Source organism: Tympanuchus pallidicinctus, unplaced genomic scaffold (genome assembly GCF_026119805.1).
Source record: "Tympanuchus pallidicinctus isolate F22 unplaced genomic scaffold, pur_lepc_1.0 scaffold6, whole genome shotgun sequence".
Taxonomy (NCBI): domain Eukaryota; kingdom Metazoa; phylum Chordata; class Aves; order Galliformes; family Phasianidae; genus Tympanuchus; species Tympanuchus pallidicinctus.
The window spans coordinates 31,147,842-31,168,978 of NW_026294780.1; the positions used below are offsets into that span (position 1 = coordinate 31,147,842).

The 21,137-nt window shown below is 39.4% G+C and overlaps 1 long non-coding RNA gene across 1 annotated transcript; it reads left to right on the forward strand.

The window, feature by feature from the left end:
• Positions 1–640: 640 nt before the first annotated feature.
• Positions 641–13,529, forward strand: LOC128092127 (uncharacterized). The gene is made up of 3 exons (XR_008211641.1): positions 641–693; positions 11,725–11,802; positions 13,243–13,529. It is a non-coding gene; the product is annotated as an uncharacterized LOC128092127 (long non-coding RNA).
• The last annotated feature ends 7,608 nt before the right edge of the window (positions 13,530–21,137 follow it).

The following is a 21,137-nucleotide window of genomic DNA, read 5'->3' on the forward strand; positions in this document are numbered from 1 at the left end:
GAAAAATGGCCTTATTTTGCTTGGGGACCTTACAGGTGAGTTCAGATTCTTTAGATATAGCTTAGTTTATAGCTTATAATTTAGATATAGTACAGATGTTTGTTCTATAGCTCATGGCCTTGGCCAGAAGATGGTTCATTTCCTCCTAAGGTAAGAGCTCAGAATCGTAAGATATATTAATCAGACTCCAGTGTTTATAAAGGGAGATTGTATGATTACTTCAAGAAACATAAATGTTAACAAAAAGCTTAATTTTATTCTTAGCTTCTGGGTGAGTCCTTGATTGCTTGCATAGTGAGTCACAGACTGATAGGTATGACAAGTTTTGGAAAAACCTACCAGAAGGTCACACAGGTACAGATTTATGCATCCAACTCTACATTTCAGCTTCAAAAATCTTGTTCTATTGATGTTAAATTGAAAAATTATTGAATCAGTTGGTTTTAGTTGGTGTAACATTTAGTGTTTATAATTGTATGGGAACTGCTGAATCATGGCCTGAACCTCTGATTAATCACCTGAGGTGAGCAACGAGCCAGCCATGGAGCACAGGTGAAGGCAACTCACCTGTGCTGCCAGAAGGGGTGGAGCCTAGATCCACCTCTCCTAGACCTATTCAAGAGCTGACTATGAGGGGGAGGATCTCTTCTGGAGATCCCTCCTCTGGAATTTTGCAGTAAGCCCAGGATGCAGGTAGGCTTTCTATCTATTCTCTTTTTGTTGTTATAATCTGCTTTGCCAAACTGTTTGTTTCATAATTATAGCATCTTTATATTCATTGACTATACAATAATCATAATTCAAATCTTGTATTCAGTAAGTATTTTTTTCTTTACTGATTGTAAAATGTGGATGAAAGGTTAGTTGTGGTATTTAATTTTCCTGATAAGAATGAAATAATATATTCAGAATCATAGAGTTGCAAGGTTGGAAATGATCTGTAAGATCATCTAGTCCAACTGTCCTCCCATTGCTACTGCTACTACAAGCTACTAAACCATATCTCATAGCTCCTCGTCCAGACACCTCTTGAACATTGCCAGGGATGGCAACTCCACCATCTCCTTGGGCAGGCTGTTCCAGTGCCTGACCACTCTGAGAGAGAAAATTCTTCCTTATGTCTAAACCTTCTCTAGTACAACTTGTTACCATTTCCTTGGATCCTGTTTCTTCTCTGGAGAAGAGGCTAATCTCTTCCTCACCACAACCTCTTTTCAGGAAGCTATAGAGTGTAATAAGGTGTAAGGTTTACGGGCTGGCTTGGCCCAGTTCTGTGACTAGTTGCAATAAATGTAAACAGCAGGGCAAGGGTAAATGGTTTTAAGTTGAGGGAGGGAAGATCTAGGTTGGATGTCAGGGGGAAGTTCTTTATAGAAAGAGTGGTGAGGTGCTGGAACAGGCTGCCCAGAGAGGTTGTGGATGCACCATCTCTGGAGATGTTCATAGTCAGATTGCATGGGGACCTGGGCGACTTGGTCTAGTAATAAATGTGCAGGTTGGTGGCCCTGCCTGTGGCAGGGGGATTGGAGCTTCATGATTCTCGAGGTTCCTCCCATCCCAAGCCATTCTGTGGTATTCCTGGTAGACTTCTGCTGTTTCACTTTTTGGTAAGATCACTTGACATTTATCAGTATTTCAGGCTTCGTTTATTTTGTAGTTATTGAGTAAGGGAGATAAGCACACACCCTTGCTGAAGTGTGTGAAGGTTTTTTCACCATGATACACCATCACAGAAGACTTTGGCAGCATAGGCAGGATTAACATCTATGACAGCATCTTGTTAACTGTATTTAACTCCTTATTGAAAAGAATTAACTGTAAGGCCAAAGTAGTTTTAAGAAAATAAATGAATGTGAACTGAAGTGTCTCAGAACATTTAGTTATTTAATCTGATGCACCTTGGTTCAACTTGCATATGAAGCAATGAAGGCTCATGATACTTGTGCCAGCCTGCAACAGAGATGTAGAATTATCTTTTCCTTGTTGACTGTATTTAGAAGTCAAATGAGAACAAGAGAGAAGTTGTACTTCAGTCAGAAGATTTTGTGTAGACTGGAGATGTGGTTCCCTTGTCCATTCTTAGAGCTAAATATATTTTTTCTTCAGTCCAGTAAAGCAGAAGCTTAGAACATAAATGCCAATACTGTTATTTTTTTGTGATTGGGCTGAAAAGCTCAAATATTCAGCTCTCTTCACATTCTTCATACATGTATACAAATGTGCATATGTATAAATGTTTTGTCTGCAAATCAAATCCTCTGTCAACACCAAAGTATTGGTCACTGTCTATGACCTGGTGTATGAGCCAAGGTGAAAATTTCATCATCCACACGCTGCTCTTCACAATTCAGACTTGTTTATGTGACATAGTACTTGAAATACAATTTTCAGAAGCGATGGATGTCACAGAGCTAGCACAATGATACTTACACTTGGTCCATGTCTTTCTCCACTCTTCTTACCTCTTTTTCCATAGCTAAGCTTGCTGGCCATGCTGATGCATTGCTTGTCCATCAACTTTCTTTTCTTCAAGGGCATGCTGAGCTTCCTCCAATCTTGCTCCAGTAGCTTGATTCCTGATAGTACTTTCTTCTTTGAAGCAATGAGAGTATGAATGACCATGAGGAGAGCTATGTGAGAGAAGAGGGTAACTGCAGGGCAGGCTGTGACCTCAGTGATTATGGCTTAGACCCATGGACCTGCACTGGGCCAGGCTGGTGGTCATGGCAGGTTCTGTCAATGGACACTAGTCAAGACAAGGTAACCAATCAGACCTCAGGACGGTTAGCAAAAGCAGAAGACAAGACTGGAAAAACTGACAAACCTACAACATAGTTCAGGGCAGGTGTACATGCCCAGGAGTGGCAGATATGAGCCATTGGCTGAGGGATAGTTGGTCATAGCCAGAGATTGCCCTTGGATTAGATGAAGGTGGTCAAGACTATTAAGATTTATTAGTGCACTCAAGACTGACAACTACTATTTTCATAACACTTCCTTTTCCACTGAATTACAGGAGCAATGCTCCATTCCCACCCTAAATCTCAGTGTAGGCTGGAAAGGCTCCTTCAAAATGTTGTCATCCACTGTCTTCTGTTTTCTTGGGTGACTTCCAGGGCCCAACTGTTTCTTGAGAAATTCTGTTAGTTGGCAAGCTCTTTTGAACAACTCTGCCCCCAGCTTCTGGCAGGTGTTTTTAGGGGTTTCTCTTTGGCTTCCTCACCTTTTGACTTCCTCACCTTTATCTCTTCTCTTCAAGCAGCAGAATCCACTCACATTCAGCTTCTCTTTTGATTGAGGTGATTCACAGATCTTACCTATTAGCTCATAGTAACAGCAATGAGAACTGAAGAACTCAATTCAGGTTCCTGAAGCAATTTCCCTTGGAGATAATTTCTGTAGTTAGGATTTTTGGTTAATATTCACGTAAGAAATCGGTTTTGTATGCTAAAGCAGTCATCCTACTAAATATAAGTTCAATTTTTCAGACTAGGAGTGTTACTAGTATTATGAAAAACATTTTATTCAGAAAACTGAGTCTCAAAAAGGCAGCACTTATTTCCTTTTCCATTAATTATGCAGAGGAGAATTATATAATTAGGAAGTCCATTTGGCAAAGCAGACATAAAAGCTAGTGGTCACTGCTACACCATACCAGCTGATGCTATCAGGAAGCACTGTTGTAGAGTGCTTGATTAAATGTGTTTTTTTGTTATTATTTCAGATCCTCAAATCAGTATTGCTTCTGAGTTATTCTTTTTTACAAGTTCAATATTAAAAATTGACTATTAGAGGTTATAACTAGTGCTCTTTGCATTACTTTTGTGTGAGCGTTAAATAAGACTAAGATGAGAAAAGGGAAAGCTGATACTTTGTTTCAGTAACATCATAACCAAAATAAGCTAGATACTGCGGTCCTTTACTAACCAAGCCATGAAGAATTCTCAACTAAGGTGACTTCCTTTCTCTGTGCAGCCCTGCTTTTGTTGTTAAATCTTTATGTGAGAAAGGTAAACAGTACTCTTAATGCAGCCTGGGGAAAGGGTGGGGCCATACCATCCATTTTCCTGTGTGACTGGAAAGCAGTAGGCGATATGTGATTCCTATTGAGTATCATTTAGGTGGCACATCTGGCCACCAGCCTGGAGCTTGAGTTTGAGAAGGAGTCTCTGATTTAAAGTGATGACATCTGTGAGACAGAGCCACTATTTGTACATGCACACAGGAGGAAAAAAAGCAAAAAAAGAAAGAGGCACAAAAAAGGGACTTTCATTCTTGGTTAAGCACGCAGAAAACTAGGTGCTCTGCTAGGGTCTAAGCAGGCTGATACCTGTACGAAGATCCACTGGTATTTTTTATTTATTTTTTTGCTCCAGTGAACAGAGGGAAGGTAAGATTGCCCAGAAATGGGGATACTGAGGTTTTGCTGTTTGTTGTTCTACTCCTAGAGGAAGTCACATCGCTCTAGATAGCATAAACTTCGTCAACTCCAAGTATGCTGTCTGAATGAAACTCCCACAGTGACAGTTAGTAGCTCAGTACATTTTGTACACAGGGAATTCTAGTGTGGACAGTTTGTGTATGTCCCTTCAGCAAGAGAAATGAGTTTTATTCTCTTAAGACCATAGAATAGAGGCAAAAAAAAAAAAAAAAGTCCATTTTGTGTGCTCATCCAGGCAACTTAAAACATTTTTTGAGATGCTGAAGTAAAGGTAAGATTGCTCTATAATGAATATTAATGTAAGAGTCAGAAACTACATTGCTGCTTTTTCAGAATTTGAAAGACTGCTGTAAAAGAGCTGATGAACTTGAAACCCTCATACTGGTATTTTTACCAGTGCAAGTCAAGCAAACAAGTGAAATGGCATGAATGTTGTCCTTGCTTCTACACAGGGAATGTGACAAGATCTGGTACAGTTGTACATATTCGTACTGTTGGGGTAATAGTCATTATTGGACAATTTTTATATTGGTAATATTCCTGCAGCATAATTTATATCCACCATTAAAAAAAAATATTACTGTAGAAGAAGTGAGATCCAGGAAAAAAGAAAAAGTACAAACTGAAAACAATGGTGTTTAATTGGATGAAATAGTTTTGGAGAAAGAAAGAAATAATGCCATAAAATAACCAACCATGGTAGATAGTACTATAAATGGACAATAAAGACTAGAGCTCTCTGAACGGTTACAGTTTAAAGATCTTCATACGTCTTCAAAAACTGCTTTCCTGATCATGTTGCTACTAGGTATTTCCATTTCAAAATGATTATTACTAAAACTCTAAATGAAAGTGTGATTGAGTCTGGTTGATGTGTAAGATACTGCTTACTGAATAAAGCTATGTTCTAATAACACACATAGCAAACAGTCTTCTAATGAAACAGCCAGCTTTAGGATTAATGCCTATATGTCTTCTATTTGCATCTCACCTCTGAGAGAAAAGATGGCTTTATTAAATGTACAGATCCACACTGAATGCTCAGATACACATTTTGAACACAAAATCGCGTAAGAATTAACCTAGTCTTTAGCTCTGATCTGCGACTAAAATTTCTATGTTTTTTTGAGCAGTAGATTTCAAGTTTTGGAATTCTTTCTTATCCTACAGATACAGCATTACATGAAGAAGAGAAAGTGTTTGTCTTGTTTGGTGAAAGCCAGAATGCTGTCCTTAATATTGGTGTTCTAACTTATACTTGAGCTTACCATGTTTTTGTTCACTGACACATCAAAGTGCTTCCTGCAAAGTTTGGCTGAGATTGTGAGGTCTTATCAAAAGACTCTGTGAGGCTCAAATGTAAGTTTATTTTTTCTTAAGATGTGACACACTGAAATATATAATGTTTATAATGTCTGCATGTATGTAGTCTTTGTTTTAATCTTAGTTCTTCTTAGTTAAGACTAACAGTCTAAGAAGAAATCAACTGACATTCCTCTGTGTTGATAGCTGTAGGACAACTGAAATTTGTTGTAGTCATTGCTTTTCTAATAGAAAGATACTGGAATGATAACAGTATAAACTTCTTTGTCTACAAAATGACATTATGCATGTGATCTTAGCCAGAAGATACCTAAGATGGTATCATCTGTTGGTTAATGAACCACATTTTTTGTCGTCTTTTCTGGATAAGTACCATTCCTGGGGACAGTGCAGCAATGTAACAAATATGCAGGTTGTGAATGTGTACCACTGAAACCTTGGTGGCATTATATAATGGTTCTTCAACTAAACTGATGTTTGCTTAAGAGCATACTCACATCTGTTTGTCGTATGATGTCCTCAGTCAGCCTGATGTTATTTATTACTAATGGCCAGTAGGAGAATTCTTTGTCACTGTGGATCTCAGAAGAGAAAAGAAAATCTATTATCTCTTTCCTTCTAGGTGTGCTTGTACATACCTGGAAACACAGCCACAGTTATTTCAGAAGAAAGGTTCTGTATATTTGTCACTTCGGATTCTGATCTTTCTGTTTCTTTGATATGTAAATAGATGACCTGATGCAATCAGTGAAAAATGTTCTTTAAACTTTATTCAAAATAAAATCAAGTAATGGATCAGCTGATATCAAATCTCTTTTGCTCTTGACATGTTCATCTATGGCTTTTACAAATTGATATTTGAGGTAAAAACTAACAATGGAATTTTAAGTATGTGCAACTCATGAATCAGTATGATTTTCTTTAAATTTATTTTGTCATTCAACACACTGTGTTTTGTTTCAGTAGTTATTTTATCAAATAATCAGACATCACTGGATTGGTTTTAAATCTGACCCACTGCTCTCATAATATGCTATAAATCAGTTCTGCCTCCAGTGCAGAATGCTCTTGGTGCGACTAGAATCTGTATCTGTCAACAGGGAAGACCTTCACATCTGTGGGATGATGTTGTTGATAAGCATTCTCATTCTCACAGTCTCCTACCAGCTGACCTATGTAGGTGAGTTCCTACCCACTCAGATGCTTACCATCCTATAGCTCACTAGCTCAGGCAGTGAGATCAAATTTCCTACATCCATCTGGCAGTTCTAAGGTTCAGCCTCCAAACCCTAAGGACAAAAATATGTAGCATCACATCGACATGATCTTTTTGGAAGGCTAGGCTTTCAGATTGAATAAATGTGAAGACTGTTGGGTATTACTTCAATTTTAAGGGAACATTAATATTAACCAACACTCAAATCCCAATGGGAAAGTGTGGCTGCTCTTTGAATATAAAATCAAACTGTTATAACTGGTGCTGAACATTACAGTACACAATAAAGCTGGTTAGAACCTGGTGAATGTGTTAGACTGACAATTTATTACGAGGGCACAAAATTATTGCTTTCAGTGCATGACTGAGTCTAAACCACTACAGGAGTAATTTTGATGTTCTGCTGTTTGTGTTGTGTTGTTTTTTTTTTTTTGTGAAACTAATTTTTGTGAAATTAATATATTAAATTAGCTGTGTATAATTATAATTTGTTTACAAAATCATTTCAATTTGAGATATTGCAGTGTGGCATGGTTGAGTCTTCTCATTTACTACATTAGAATAGGTTATTCTCATGATCAGTATAGTATCAGAACCATACCATTTTAGAAGTGTTTCTTACATTGTTTTACCTTCAGAAGTATCTTTTTTTTTTTTTTTTTTTTTTGTCAGTTTTATTGGTACTTTTAATTGTTATTGGAGAAGTAAAGGAAACACCTATATGTATGTTACCTGGACTACTTAATCCCACTAGCCTTTCCAGATTTAAAATAAAAGGTAAAGTGTATGTAATTGTGAATTGATTGTGTGTCATAGCTGAGCAAATAGTGACAAATACTTCCTATGGATATTAATTGACTTAGGATTCGAATACAATCAATATCATTTTATAGAAGCTTGCTATGGTAATCTACTGCTTAGAATTTACTCTTAAGAACACTCAAAGTGTATTCTTATCTGACATGCTTGGATTGTCTGTGGAAATGAATTTTGATTACAGCTTGATTGTACAAGATACACTTTACAATTTGCATTGGCCTACACAATATGAATTATAAATACTGTAAATGGCCGCAGTTCAGACCTGCTATGTGGGAGAGACTGAATCTGCCTAAGGGATGGTCTGTATACCTCAAACTAAGTTAGCATGTAAGTTTCCAGCTCACTAGACATTTCATAATTAATCTCCATGTGGATACCTTACATCAGTTGGCTTAGACTACTTCAAAGCTGAATCTAAGCATTTCTGTTCCATCCCATGTTAGCCCACTTTTTTTTTTTTTTTTTTTTTTTTTAAGTTATGGTAGTTTAAAGTGTATTATTTCTCAAACTGGTATTTACAGATACTCAGAATAGGTTTTCAGTGGAAGGTGCCATAGAAATGCCATAGAAAACCACCACAGCTCCATACCCAATATGATGGATTATTGCTGTTTAAAAAATGAAACAGATCTCATTTAAGATGTTCATTGATAGTTACTTTTTAATTTCTTGCACACCAGAAAATGAACATTTTGATTTTTCCTTCTCAGAACTCTTTATGCCCTATATCTTCCTGTTATTATCTGAAGTAGCTCTCATTTTTATTTATTTATTTTTACAGGAATACTACATAATCTTGGGATATTCTCAATCAGTGTTGCACTGCTTTTTCTTTTTTTTCTTAACAGAATCACAGAATTATAGAATGGTTTGGGTTGGAAGGGACTTTTAAGATTGCTTCGTTCCAACCACCCTGCTACAAGCAGGAACACCTCCTTCTAGACCAGGTTGCTCAAAGCCCCATCCAGATTGGCCATGAATGCTTCCAGAGAGGAGGCATCCACAGCCTCTCTGGGCAACCTGTTCTAATGTCTCAACACCCTCACAGTAAAGAGTTTCTTCCTGATATCTAGTCTAAATCTACCATCTTCCAGGTTAAAGCCACTTCCCCTTATCCTGTTGCTACATGCCTTTCCAAAATGTCAGGCCCCCTTCAAGTACTGGAAGGCCTCTATAAGCTTCCCTTGGAGCCTTCTCTTCTCCAAGCTGAAGAGCAATAGCTCTGTCAGTGTGTCCTCGTATGGCAGGTACTCCAGCCCTCTGATCATCTTCACGGCTCTCCTCTGGATTTGTTCCATCAGCTCCACGTCCTCCTTATGTTGAGGGCCCCAGAACTGGTTGCAGTACACCAGGTGGGATCTCACAAGAGCAGACTAGAGGGGCAGAATCATCTCCCTCTCTCTGCTGGTTCCGCTGCTCTTGATTCAATCCAGGATACAGTTGGCCTTCAGGGCTGCAGGCACCCGTTGCCAGCTCATGTTGAATCTTTCATCAAACGACACTTCCAGATCCTTCTCCTCAGGGCTGTTCTCAAGCCATTCTCTGCCCAATCTGTATCTGTGTGTGGGATTGCCCCAACCCAGATGCAGGACCTTACTCTTGGCCTTGTTGAACTTCATGAGGATTGGATGGGCTGACTGTTCAAGGTCCCTGTTGCTTCAGGGCAGTTCCACCTTCTGTGAGACTGGTGAAATTCCAACAACAATACAGTGGAAAAGGGGGGAAAGAAAGTTCCATCTCCATATGTGTAACAACTAGTCATACTTAGGAGTGGTTTCTCCTTGAAGTCTGGAAGCTTTACTTCAAATTCTATTTTAGATTTCTGTATTAAAATCATGTGTTCAGAGATTTCTTTCCTGTTTTTTGGATGGGTGTCCTAAATTTGGTCTATGGGTGCTATTTGGTGGAACTATGTATAGCTCTTTCTCTTTATACAAATATTTTGTAATTTAAACATTACGATCCATTTGAGAGTTGTAACAAGCTGCATGCAGTATCCTTTTCCTCAGTGAGGAACCAGGATTTCAGTCTGATTTTGAGAATAATGCTAAAGTATTCTGCTGGTGTGTGAATCTGGGTCCCAAGGATACTCAGCGGTGTGATTTTCTAAATGTCTGTCGGCACAACACAGTCATCTACTAGGTGCATCAGTATTTGAGAAGTGAATTTGAAGATCTGTTATGCTTGCATATTGTACTTTATACATCTGAAGGGCAACTGAGCACCTACGTTGATGTGTTTCAGACATAGAAAGAATGGCTACCATCACTATGTCCAAGTCCTCATATTGGTTCTGGAAGTCAGGCTTCTTCCCTGGAATACAAGAGGTTTGTCACAAGACCAATATGAACCTCTACAGATTTTCACTGATAGCTCATGCATACCTTTGGGACTTACTAGATTATAGCTATGGATCAAACAGAAGGAAAAGACTGGGAGAACACATGGAATAAATGTCTCTAGATGTTTAATGGATGCGAAACCTCAAAAGTTACAGATATTTGGACACTGCAGGTTCTAAATCCATTCTGTCCCTGAAAGCCTTTCAGAATGTAATAAAAATAAAATAAAAAGGACCTTGAGGTACACAGTCTGCCTGCTGCTTTGTCTCCTGCTAAATCTTCTTGCTATTAAAGGAAATGTAAGGGTCCATATCTTAATTTAGAAAAAAAAATTCCTAATACTCTGTGCACCTCCACTATTTTTTTTCTCTCCAACATCTGACAGAGGACAGAGTTTTGGCAGAGGGTTAACTGTTCATCTCCTGTTTTAGCAGTACAAGGTTGTTCAAATGTTAATGGTCTTGTTCAGTCTCTGGCACTGAGTGCTTTTGCCCATAAAATGGAAGATTTAATCTGTATTGAAGGTTTTGGTCAAAGGTAAAGTTCAGAAAATTAAAAAGAATTCGGAAGTATAACGAGATAGAGTCCCTACTGTGTTTTACCCACTTCCACCATTTCAGCCTTATCTTGCAGCATTACTTAAGATGCATTTGTGAACTCTCCCTCAAACATCATCATTCCTTCCTTAATCAGTGGTAACGAAACAGTTTCTGTTCTAATTTAAACTCAGGTAGTTCTACTTCAGAAGACGTCAAGTTAGCAAATGCTGTAGCATGTAGATTTTAGAACATTCTTGCCCTGGGAGAAAATAAGAGAGCTGACCTTGATTTTTTTTTTTTTTCTTTCTTCCAATTGTGTGATAACTAAGTAATTTCCTACTTTTGTATAAAACAGGTTTTTTTTTTTTTTTTTTTTTTGGTTTTGTTTTGTTTTGTTTTTTTTGTGAAACAGAAAAACAGAAGGATATCAGGCTGCCCTAAAGCAAGAAGCTGTGATGTCAACATGCTACAGGGATGCATGGATAGCTAAAACAAAACTGTGTAAAAGAAACATAATACATATTTTTCTAATACAGTGTCTATATATGAACATGCATATATATATATGCATATGTAAAGTTTCTTTTTTTCTCTGATGTTTTTGAAGATAACTTTCCCATTAGGGATTTACTTTTTGAAATATTAATGGTATTAGTAATTCAGATCTGCACATCTAAATGTGATTTTTATTAAGTGCTTGAAATGACTTTTTTCCCCCAAAAGTAAGACATGATTTATGGCATTACGAAGATGTGCAAAATCTTAAACAATAAATGCTGTCTCTATATTAAGTATTATATCTTAATTTGAATCTCCTGATGACTGAATGGCATTTTTTTTTTTCAAATGTCACTAGACTGGCTTTTTAGTAATTTGTTCAAGTGCGTAGAAGGTAGATAAAACATTAAGAAGCTGTGACAGGTCAAGTTTAGCATGACTAAATTATATCTGATACTAGGAAGAAATGGTCAGAATAGCATTATTGAAGCAGAGGGGATGAAAAGAGGAGAAAAAAAGTAACCTTTCTGTTTTTGTTACTAGGTGGGGAATGAAAATGGCACCTCTAAGCCTTGAAGCAGAGATCTCTGTCGTGTCAAGATCCTTCCCTATGAAGTTCAGGTAATGTAATTAAGTAAAAAAAAAAAAAAAAAAAATTGGAGTTGGAAATGTCTTCTGTAGTCCACTTCAAAATCAGTCTCTTGGTGAGGTCTCTGGAAGCAAAGAAATGAAGTGTTTTATGACAAATGTTAATGAGTACAGGTACAGGCAAAGCAAATATAACAAGAAAAATGTGAAGGGTGCCATGGAGAAAACCCTACAAGAGAGCATAAGGAGAAGAGATGGCCATCCTCAGATTAAATAATGCTTCCACAAGTTTGCCAACAGTGGCATCTCCTTTCTGATGCTCTCCATCCTCCAACATAAATTTGATGACTGGAAGTTTCTCTTTAACTGGTGAAGATATGATACCCATGTTAAAGTCATTCTGAGGAACAGAATGAGGTTGGAATCATGTAAAAATTCTCCACTGCTACCTTTCCAGTTGAATAAAGTGGAAATCATCTATTACTGTCAAACAGTTATTTTAGAAGTAATCGTTTCAGTAGAGGGGAGGATAAACGTCTTTTTGTCACTACCTTGGCAGATATCTAAGCTCTCCACACCCCTGCAGTGGCATTTTCTTGGGATTATGTATGTGAAATGTATCATTTACTCATCCAAGGCTGTGGCAACACTAGATATGCTGCACTAGAGTGGGCTTAGATGTGCTCTGGCTATCTCCCAAGTCACAGCAGGCAATCCACTTAGTACAGTGTGTGTCCACATGAATGACTGATAACTGTGGCTCTATTTCTGAGAGCATTTGCTTGGTACAAACAGTGACTAGCAATATCATTTCTACTACTTTGTTTAATACTTTATTTCAACAAGTCTGACAAGGCCTAAATGTTTCTGCTGTCAGGAAAAAAAACACATGCAGTGGTAAGAAATGGAAGGCAAATGGCATGGCATCTATGGAAATATCTACTGGTGTTAATGAAATGAGCAGAAGAGCTCTGACTTTGGACAGCAGTACAGCAGCAGTCCAGAGCTAACTGCATCACCTCACAGATCCTACTGAGTTCTCAGTCAAAGGAGCAATGTCGGATGAAAGGAGAAGTAGTGACCAGAAGGTAGAGGTGTTGGAGAACTTATGGCTCCTTGAGACCAGCTTTTCTGCTTTCCTGACAAAGGGCTTAAGAATCTAATTTCAGAAAAAAATCTGGCTTACTCCAAGACCAAAGATGGTGCGTTTTGCAAATATGGTGCACACTTCCTGCCAGTTTCACTGGGTGTGCGTCCTCTAGGATATCTACGCACATTAGCACTGGGTAGTGGGAAATACACTGCCAAGAGCCTTGCTGCTTGTGAAAAATACCAGTGCTGCTAGCAAATACAGAGGATTTGGGAAACCTGTCCAATGTGATATCTAGTAAGCAGCATGAAATTTTCATGCAATTACAGAGTGAAATAAAATGTCAGACAATGAAGAAAGCTGTTATCACTTATACTTTCCAGATCCAAGCCTTGTCTTCAGGGGACACAGAGACTCCTGCTACACCACAGTCACAGCCCAGAGAAAAATGACAGCAAACTCGATGCTGTTCTCAGCTTATCTGCCAAGACCAATGTAATGCTGAAGATGCTGATGTTCAATGACAAAAGCAGAAAGGAAAAATTGTTTCTTATCTAAAATCAAATAGGTGAAGTATGAAACTATTCAATCATCTTGACTTTCATGAAGATCAGCACACACACAAAAAAGCTGTAATTGTTATGCTCTCATGTAAAATTACAGAGACTGTGATCTTACAGCACTTGCCTTTGCTCATCGCTTGTCCTATGCTCAACATTGCTGAGGGCCCTTCTTGGAGTTTGTGCAGCATGGCAGGGAAGGTACAGCAGCTCCCATGTTGACTGGGGAGAAGTAAAATGTCGTGACAGCTCTGATGAAATTGCAGTTGCAAATGGCCACTTGAACAGCCTCAAAGCTTGGATGAAGAGAACAGCTCTGAAGTTCCACAGCTTCATGAACAGCTTCTTTGTTGTCAAACCAACGTGATGTGACATTTATAAGGAATCTTCTGGGAACAGGGGGATGTGCTGGAATTTTTCCATGTCCAGTAAATAGATTGTTTCCAGATAGAGCTAGAGATCTCTGCTTCCTGTGCTGAGTGAAGATTGACGATTTGGAAGCCACTTTGAGCTTCCTGAACCTTTTAAGAATTTCACAGAGTAAGAAAACAGATTATCATTCTTTCAAGCTAAAAGCTCATTTCAGGTAAATGTGCTATGCTTGAAGAATATTTCATCATATCCATAGTGGCCATAAAATATACGATTGACTACAGTGTACAACTGTGCAGATCTCTGCTGCAAACCTAGAAGAGACCAGTCTTTCAAAAGGCACTGCTGATGGGATAAAAGCCCTAAAAGCTCTGGTACTGAACTGTATGATATTTTCCTCAACATCTATAAATGCACTTAACAGCCTGGATTTTCCATCAGCTCCTTGCAACTGTCATCGAGAGAGAGACAATGCTTTAATAAGTCTTTAAGGATAGAAGAGTAACACTACGAACCAGAAATTTGTCTCACTTTTTGAGTTATTTATAATTCATCCTCAGGCAAGACCTTCTGATAACAAGTCTGTTTTTAAGAGTTTTTTGGTGTCTGTCACTTTGTGAGCCCCTCCTTACATCAGATGATTAGTGACTGGAGTTCTAACGCACTTTACAGGAGGAAAGCAGAAGAATCTGGTGCTAATCTAAAGTTCTCATACTGGACATTCAGTAGCACATATGAAGACAGAGTATCTAAGAGTGCCAACAGAGATCACCAGTTTGTCATGCTGGTATTCTTCCCAGCGCCTTAAAATTGGAGCACAGGGAGACCAGCTTGTTAGAGGAAAATATGTCGTGACAAATCCAGCCACCTGAGAGAGGCAAGGTTATTTTCTGAGTCCAGGCAATATCAAGGCTGAAGATGTTTTTCCAGTAGGCACACACACAGACTACATGTATATATACGCGTATACATAGCTGGGTGCATAGGTCTTGGACAGACACTCAGAGCATCCACATGAACACAGACAGCATCAATATCCTAATCCTATTACCATCTCTCGCTGAACAAGCTGGAAGTCCACCAGTGAGATTACGGTGATGTACACATATGTACAAGGTGAGTCTATAGAGAGATCTTCCCACTGAATCCCAGTCTTCCACTTCAGACATCTGAACTTATGAACTGCTAGGACTGTAATTCTACTCCTTCAGTGTGTAGAATCATAGAATCATAGAATGGTCTGGGTAGAAAAGGACCACAATGATCATCTAGTTTCAACCCCCCTGCTATATGCAGAGTCACCAACCACCAGACCAGACTGCCCAGAGTCACATCAGCCTGGCCTTGAATGCCTCCAGGGATGGGGCATCCACAGCCTCCTAGGACAACCTGTTGAGTGCGTCACCACCCTCTGAGTGAAAAACTTCCTCCTAATATCTAACCTAAACCTCCACTGTCTCAGTTTAAAACTATTCCCCCTTGTTATATCACTATCCACCCTTGTAAACAGTCATTCACCTTCCTGTTTATGCACTCTCTTGAAGTACTGGAAGGCCACAATGAGGTCTCCCCAGAGCCTTCTCTTCTCCAAGCTAAACAAGTCCAGTTCCCTCAACCTTTCCTCATAGGAGTGGTACTCCAGCCCTCTGATCATCTTAGTAACCCTCCTCTGGACCTGCTCCAAGAGCTCCATGTCTTTCCTTGTACTGGGGGCCCCAGGCCTGGACGCAGTACTCCAGATGGGGCCTCACAAGAGCTGAGTAGAGGGGAACATAGAGGGGAACACTCACCTCCCTCTCACTGCTGGCCACCCCTTTTTTAATGCAGACCAGAACACAGTTGGCCTTCTGGGCTGCAAGCTCACACTGCAGGCATGTCCAGCTTCTCATCTACCAGGACCCCCAAGTCCTTCTCTGCAGGGCTGCTCTCCAGGAGATCCTCCCCCAGTTTGTATAAATACCTGGGATTGCCGCAACCCAAGTGCAGCACCCTGCACTTGGCCTTACTGAACCTCACTAAGTTTTCATGGGCACACTTCTCCAGCCTGTCCAGGACCCTCTGGATGGCTTCCCTTCCTTCCAGCATAGTGACTGCACCGCTCAGCTTGGTTTCATCTGCAAACCCATGAGGGTGCACTGGATGCCATCATCTGTGTCATTGATGAAGATGTTGAAGAGTCTTGTTGGTCCCAAGACTGACCCCTGAGGGACACCGCTTGTGACTGGCTTCCACCCTGACACAGAGTCATTAATCACAACCCTTTGGTTGCGTCCAGCCAGCCAATTCCTAATCCATCGAACAATTTGTCCTTGAAATCCATACCTGTCCAATTTAGAGATAAAGATGTGGTCAGGGACCATGTAGAAGGCTTTGCAGAAGTTGAGGTAGATGACATCCATCGCTCTTCCCCCATCCACCAAAGCCGTTACTCCATCATAGAAGGCCACCAGATTGGTCAGGTACAGGCGTTTGGTACAGACAGTCATGCATGCAACTGTCCCATGCTTTCAGCCCTAGAGATGCACAGGTGCCAGACTTAAGGAACCTGCTCATGCCCTAGTTTCCAGGCCACGTCACCTACTCACTGGCTCATCCAGTTTTACCATCACTAACAATCACAGTCTCTCACACACTTGCATTTGTTCCAATTGCTGCACCATAGACACATCACCTCTAACTCATGGTTCAACTCCAGCTGCTGTACTCACGCCCTCATACAGACCTTCTCCCAGGGAGGCATTAGAAACGAAATTAAGAAGAAGACAGGACAGACTACTCTGATCAGATGCAGGGCACACCAAGACAGATATACCAAGCAGTCCGTTATTTACAAGCAATTGCTTCTTTTTATCCCCTAACTGCTTCACGTTTTCATATTTGTTTCTTCAGAAACTACTAAAAACACTCACAGTTACCAACTTTGGTTCTTCCCATGAGTACTATGCAATCCCTAGGCTGCTCTTTCTCTGTATCCCATGATGTGTTCTGTCTCTCCTGCCATGGTCTCTCTGAGATCCCTTGTGAGTGATTTATCACATAATCTAACATGGCTGGGGCAGTAACTCAAAACTCAAGCAACTCAAAACTTAGTTGTGCACCTCAGCCGAAGAAATCAGTGTGAATGGAGAGTTGTTTCTGAATGTGCACTGTGGAATGATGAAGAAATTGCATGAATTTAACCTACGCTGATGTCACAAGAGATTAAATACAAGCAGTAAGTTTATATGTACATGATTTTTTTAAATGCAGTAATTCCCCTTTTCATTACATGTAGAGAGGGCCTCATGAAGCTCTCAAGACTCCTGACATCTTCAGACAATACCGTTTAGTTTCAAACCTGACAGGACCACATTGAATTCAAGGTAACAAATGCTAGATGGTCTCAAATTGATCCTGTCCATCTTTTCTCTGTGGTTCATACATAAGTATATAGTATATGTATGTACCTAACAGCATAGAGCTAGTAGGTATAACATAGAACCCTGCAGAATATCTGCAACTCTCCTGAAGGATAGGTAGGGCCTACGGATCTCAAGCAGTACCAGAAACAAGCATCCAGATAACTGAAGAGATTTTTTGTGGTCAAAATAGTGAATGAGATATGGAGTGCTGTGGGGCTAACTATAGATGTGTGCATCAGAATAAAGTTAACAGCCCCGTGGAAGAAAATAGGCTTGGCTGATGCTTAAACACAGGTTGCTTGTAGTGTTCAAGACTCCCTAGAATTTGAAAAACACCTGCATGAGGCTGGAAGATTTTGCACAAAATCAACAGCTGTCCCATGCCCTTCTAGAATAGAGACTGGAGGCTGGAGAGGTTACTTAGGGCATTTCAAATTGTTCTAGGCTTATGAACTCTTATGAATGATTATGTACTCTTATGAATGATTTGGTTTTCCTATCCTAATCCTCATTTAGCTCACCTAAATTGAAGACATTCAGTTATTTCTGATGTAAGAGATTAAGAAGAATGAAAGAGGTGGGAGCTATTTAAATGGGTTTTATCAAGTGTGCAACAGCAAGATATCTTGCTGCAGAGGAAAAAAAAAAAGACATGAGAAGTTTAATAATAGTCTATTAGCCTATTCCTGACTGTATAAAAAGCTGTTCAAAGACATTCAAGAAGGAATTTTTAAAAAGTGAAATAGCATATAGAACATAGCAACAAAATAGCAGAGGCAAGTGGATAGAAATACAGCGAATAGAATGAGATTTCTTAAGTGAAGTAGAACACAAAAAATGACAAGAAAACTTCTACAAATGTAGCAGGAGGACAAAGGCAAGGAAAGGGTCTGTTGCAAAACAGTGGAGGAAAATGAATGACAGGAGAACCAGAAATATTCTTTTGCCTTAGTTATACCCTCCCCCCCAAAAAGTGTAATGTCGTAATTAATATAATGTCTTTTAATAGAGAGGCAGGAGAACGTAGCAGAGCAGGGAAAATAGTGTCAGACGATATCACAGAATCACAGAATGGCCTGGGTTGGAAGGGACCTCAGGGATCATGAAACTCCAAACCCCCACCACAGGTAGGGTCACCAACCTCCCCATTTAATACTAGACCAGGCTGCTTAGGGCCCCATCCAACCTGGCCTTGAACACAGGCATCCACAATCCAGAGAGCAGCCTGTTCCAGTACCTCACCACTCTCATAGAAAATAACTTAATTTCCAGTCAGAGACACAAGAAAACTTGTTTTCTAAAAAATATCTCTGTACATCTTGCCCAAGATGCCCAGAGAAGCTGTGGATGTCCTGGAAGTGCTCAAGACCAGGCTGGGTGGTCCTTTGGGCAACTTGATCTTGTAGAATATAACCCTTCCCACAGAAGGGAATTAAGTGATCATTAAGGTCCCTTCCAACACAAAACATTGTGCGATTCTACAAGTGTGAAACATGTACAAGCTCATTGTGTGGTACAGATCTGAAAGAATGAGTCAACATGAGAATCTGGTGTAGAAAAGCACGTCTTGATCTGAGCCATGCTGGACAAGTACTAATGTATGGCAATGGAAATAATAATTCTGCTATAGTTAGTATTGGTAAAGCCTCAACTGGAGCATCATGTTTCATTTTGGTCATTATACTTCATAAAGTGTAAAGGCAAGTTGGAAAGAGTATGGAGGAAAGAATGCAGAAGAATAAAAGGCCATGAAATCCAATAACTTTCTTTGATGGGTTGATTCCCCATAGAATGACAAAAAGAAATCCCTGGATTTTTCAAACAAGATAGTTTTGGTAAGATTTAGGAGAGGGAAAAAAGCTGTAAGGACAAGAGACCTGAAACACTGAAGGAATTCTGTTGAGGTTCCTTCACTCCAGGAAGGACTGTTGGGAATATTTTAGTTGAAGTGGCTAGACACCACTAGCCTGGTGGATCACTGCATGCTCCTTCCAGTCCTCTGATCTGCAATTCTACATGGTCCTTCGTTCCTTGCTGTAGCTAACGAGGGAGCCAATTAGCAGTAATTGGGATGCAGCCAAGTTCCTGCTAGGAAGAGTGTGATGCCTAAGAAGGCATTTCATACAGGCCACTAAACAGCTGTCAGATGGTAACAGTGCTCAGTTGCTACTGACCTAGGCTGAATTTATATTTTAGTGACTTGCAGTGAAAAGCTCTGTATGCCATTATCAATCCCATGGGCAATGTAGCTCCTGTTTTAGAGTTGCTTGACAAATGAGATTTAGTTTCCAGAGAAATGTTGCTAGGTAGCACCTTTTTATTCCTAGATATTAACTTATCACACCTCCCACTGTTTTTCTTTTCTCTCTGACAAAGTCAAATAGATATTAAGCAAGAGAAAAAAAAGAGGCAGAATGGAAGGTGTTTTACTGCAATATGGTTTTATGCTGTTATCATAAAAGAGCTGAATTGGCCGTTCAAACAAAGAGAGAAACATACACAAAGCTCCAATGTTGTGAAATTACCAGAAGTATTTAATTTTCATGGAAATAAATGTCCTTCAAAAATATCATTAGAGGTCTGTGTAAGTATGGTTTGAGATTCTCAAGCTTTCTGCTGGGAGTCCTCTTTTATTGTTTTGTAGAAGTTTTATATTACCACTCTGTCTACTCACTGCTGATACTAAACACACAAAACAAAAGACAACAGGCCCTTCTCTCCCTTCCCCCATGGAAAAATGTTTTAAAAAAAAAAAAAAAGAGAGGAGAGGAGAGGAGAGGAGAGGAGAGGAGAGGAGAGGAGAGGAGAGGAGAGGAGAGGAGAGGAGAGGAGAGGAGAGGAGAGGAGAGGAGAGGAGAGGAGAGGAGAGAGGAGGGGAGGGGAGGGGAGGGGAGGGGAGGGGAGGGGAGAGAAGAGAAGAGAAGAGAAGAGAAGAGAAGAGAAGAGAAGAGAAGAGAAGAGAAGAGAAGAGAAGAGAAGAGAAGAGAAGAGAAGAGAAGAGAAGAGAAGAGAAGAGAAGAGAAGAAAAGAAAAGAAAAGAAAAGAAAAGAAAAGAAAAGAAAAGAAAAGAAAAGAAAAGAAAAGAAAAGAAAAGAAAAGAGGGAGTTGTTGACAGACTTTTGACAGCAAATAATTAACTAAAAAATTAGCTGTGTTCATTTGTTAGCCAGACAAAAGTTCTAGGTGGAATATAAAAAGAATTTGATTTAACAAAAAATAGTGAAACCAAGTTGTTATGGTAACTGGATTTTGACAGGATGCAGGTTTAAAAGAAAAAATAGGAAAAGGAAGAAAAGATTTATGCTCCATCTGGTCTAATCACCATGGTAATACCCAATTGTTAAAGAAAAACACCTAATAAGGGTAATTTTACATCTGGCTTCAAGCCTGTATGATATTTCATATCAACAAGGTACCCAGATGTGAATCAAATCTTGCTCAAATATCTACCATACTACACTGAGAGGGGAATATGACTGCAGGTTATGCTGAATTACTAATTGAATTTAATAATTTTTAAGCTACATTACTGTGAAAATTCAACTGTTTGCATTTGATCACTTGTGCTGCATACACTGTGCTTATTGATTTTGATTAATTTCTATTAGTGCACGCTAATTATCTGACACAAGTTAGTGTATACTTGCTTCTGTTTTTGTGCTAGCAAGCAGCACTGGGAAATGAGATGCTTCATCTCATTTGGTGCTTCAGTCTATTACATAAAATCTCCACTGAGATTAGAATTGAGAATGTCTGAAAGGGAGCTCTGTCAGAGAAATAAAGGCTTGCCATGGATTTTGCAGTCTATGTCTTTCAATTCAAGTGAAAAGCACATCAGATGAAAATCACCACCACCACTTCACCCTCTGAAAAACGAAGAATCTTAGAAAATGTGTGTGGGAACCTATGCTGTGTAGTCTCACATTATGTTTTGTTTATTTTCAG